This window comes from Limulus polyphemus, unplaced genomic scaffold, assembly GCF_000517525.1.
Source record: "Limulus polyphemus unplaced genomic scaffold, Limulus_polyphemus-2.1.2 Scaffold2842, whole genome shotgun sequence".
NCBI classification, from domain to species: Eukaryota; Metazoa; Arthropoda; class Merostomata; order Xiphosura; family Limulidae; genus Limulus; species Limulus polyphemus.
Window position 1 is genome coordinate 1 of NW_013668452.1, and position 3,606 is coordinate 3,606.

The 3,606-nt window shown below is 34.2% G+C and overlaps 1 long non-coding RNA gene across 1 annotated transcript in view; it reads right to left on the bottom strand.

Moving 5' to 3' along the window:
* Nucleotides 1–333: 333 nt before the first annotated feature.
* The window catches only part of LOC106468031, a 75,197-nt gene continuing 71,924 nt past the window's right edge, over nt 334–3,606 (bottom strand). The window contains exon 3 of the long non-coding RNA XR_001291370.2: nt 334–459. This is a non-coding gene — a long non-coding RNA (uncharacterized LOC106468031). The remainder of the gene's footprint in view (nt 460–3,606) is intronic.

Genomic DNA, 3,606 nt, shown 5'->3' on the forward strand with positions numbered 1-3,606 from the left:
GAGTTACAACGCTAAAAACCGGGTTTTGATACTCGTGATGGGTACAGATAAACCAGGGTATAACATTGCACTTAACAACAGCAAACCTACAGTCAACTAGACAAAACTGTGTAGAGGCCAACTTTTTAGCTGAATTTTCATTAGCATGTTTAGAATTAACATCCATTTGAGACCAATAATCGTATCCTCTAGCATCTTTACATGAAGCTCGATTGAAATAAACCTTATCAATAGAATATTAAGCAAAATACTAGACGGATTAAATTAGTTACATGCACAATTAGTATACTATAGGTTTGCTAACAGATGGCGACACTTTCGACTCACCACTTTGAAGTTGTTCAAATTCCGCCTCTTCTGATTTCTCGGAGAAATTGTGATGAGGGCGTTTTAGTAGTTTGCTTCATTACTTCAGTAGTACCTGTTTTTTTACTTCTTCCTGTGTTCACGTCTTCAGAACTAAAACGGAATGAGCACGTAGTTCTGATGTCATCCAAGCAGTGTAAAGAAAGTAATTTTTTAGTTTGAAAAATAATAAAACTGCCACTATTATTTCTAATCCAATAATACGCAGTTGATATTTAAAAAAATAAATAAAGATTATGTACGGATAAATATATATATATTTTCCCAATCGTTCACGTATAAAAAAAAACTTGAAATGATGATCCTATTTTGTGAACAAAAACTAAACAATCTCATGGATTTCTAACCACAAAACTTCTTTCTTTAAAAAAATAACTCTCCAACTCTGTCTTTAAACTTTCTAAAATCAGTGCCCGGGTGGGACAGCGGTTAACTCTACGAACTTACAACGTTAAGGTCTAGAGTTCGATTTACCCGCGGTGGACACAGCAGAGGACCAAATGTGGCTTTACTCTATCATAAATATATTAAATGAACCAATCAGATTAAAATCCTGTGAAAATCAATTAAACGTAAAAAAAAAAAAAACTGTGTTAACGGAGGAATTGAAAACCAACAAGGAAGATAGTAAAATTCAACTAAGGTAGTTTATAAGAAGTACCAACAATACTACATGTACAAATTAGTACGAGATCTCTGTTTCTTTATTCAGCAATAACTTTAACAAAACGTTTGATCTAAACGAGAAAGAAATACTACAAAACTAAAGTTGAAAATACACAACCTACTATTAGGATACGTACTCGTATCGTAGAAAAATCAATACGTGTACATTAAATATCCATGTTTTCATGCGATGAACAGTGCAGCTGTGTTGTTCGGTTTAACCCTTGGATATAGCATATTAAGTGAAACAATTATGATTTTTTTATAGTATGGATAATGGCACCCACCTACGGATTGCAGAAATCTAAAGGTCGGCACGTGCGTCTACCTCTCTACTTTAGTGACTAAAAATGCCATTACTCGGGGAAAAATGTCAGTTGAAACTTAAAGATTCTGAAACGAAAGAAGAAAAAAAACCGTGCCCGCTAATTACAGGCTATCTGTAATTCGAAAATAATAATTCACATCAGCTAGTCAAAGCACGTTGGTTTATATTTCCGAGAAACTGGTCACATCGTGACAAGTCTTGCCATGAAGTTACTACACAGGTAATAGAAGTGATTAAAAATCTTTATTTGCGGAATGAATATTATCTTCGTTTGCGAACAAGGAACAAAGCAGCACTCGACAAACGCTATGTACAACTATCATCTGATATAATCTGCAAATTGGTACTGTTTATCGATTCATTTACGTTATCTCGTTCTGCGCATAATCACGGTGTTTCTATGATGTTGAGAAGTCAGAAATTTATTTTGTAATACACTACCTATGTCTATTGTTAGTTAACAAAAGAAAGTGAGATATGTGTGTATGTACGTACACACACACGCAAAGTGTCTTCCTGACATTTTTATTTTTAAGAGGTTTTGGTAATACCTACGAATTAGTACCTCTGTGGAGGTTGAGATATACTTAATAATAGACAACTTTTATTAATGATAGTTTATGATTTGACTCATTCTATTCTGTCTTTTCCTTTTAAAGTCACTGTAACATAGTATATGAATCATTCAAAGCAGGAGCACTGGGAAAATACTGAATTCAATGCAATTGCATTAAATAAGATGACTATGAGCCATACAAGACGTCTGTCTACTTTAAGGTTCTCTACTGATCATTCAAGACCGTTAATGTAAGGTTTTTTATTGGTCATCAAGACATCTTCTGTGAAGTGCTCCATTGGTCACCCAAAACTCTTTATTGTATGTCATCAATACCTCTACTGCAAGACGCTCAGTTGGTCACTTTGTAAGGTCCTCTACTGATAATTTAAAACAGTTAACATAAGGTTTTATATTGGTTATCACGATATTCACTATGAGGTGCTCAGCTGGTCACTCAAGATCCTTTATTGTATGTCATCAATACATCTACTGCAAGACGCTCAGCTGGTCACTTTGTAAGGTCCTCTACTGATAATTTAAAACCGTTAACATAAGGTTTTATATTGGTTATCACGACATTCACTATGAGGTGCTCAGCTGGTCACTCAAGATCCTTTATTGTATGTCATCAATACATCTACTGCAAGACGCTCAGTTGGTCACTTTGTAAGGTCCTCTACTGATAATTTAAAACAGTTAACATAAGGTTTTATATTGGTTATCAAGGCATCCACTATGAGGTGCTCAGCTGGTCACTCAAGATCCTTTATTGTATGTCATCAATACCACTACTGCGAGGCGCTCAGCTAGTCACTTTGTGAGATTCTCTTCTGATCGGGCACTCTATATAAATTAAAATACTCTAATGGTCATTTACAATATCTTTTATAAAATATTTTACTGGTTACTCCGTGAGATCCCGAAAGTTACAATTTCCTGAAGAACATTAGTTTGTCTATAAACCTTAATTGTCAAGGCTTCTAACCACTATTTCATATTGTTTGTCGTCACTCATTGTAACGTAATCTAATGTAATTTATCACCTTCACTGCAAGATTTGCTATTGGTCAGTAAACACAGTTCTTGTAACATTCTATACTGACGAATCATTATCTATATTACAATTTGCTATAATGGACACTACTTTCGTGAAAACAAGGATTCCAGATATAAACAGATAAATGCCCTAACTTTTGGTTTAAAGGATTCCATGTTAGGTGAAGAGGCTGATCTCCTCGATGGATCATTAATGGTATCAGTATTCAGTTGTTCAGAACTTGGAAACAACTGTTTAAGAGTAGTCATCAACTGGTGTTAGTGAGGAAATCTGAATTCATTAGCTGATCCTGGTGATGACGTTAACTAAAATTGAAACGCTCAGTTGACCTTGGTGAGGATTATCTGCTGTGTGATACTTCCTCCCATTATAAACAATGACAATTCGCGATCTTACAAAAACATGAATTGTGAGAAATGTTGATTAGTGAAGCTAGACCAGTTGTATCAGACTATAAACTTCCGAGATGACTGTCTTATTTCTCAATTGACTTCTTTTGAGTTACAATATAAACACTGTTTGAAAATAAAATACGCAATTAAATTAATACCTCTTATTTCACAGTAATTAATCACTTATTTCACAGTAATTAATATCACTTATTTCACAGTAATTAATATCACTTATTTC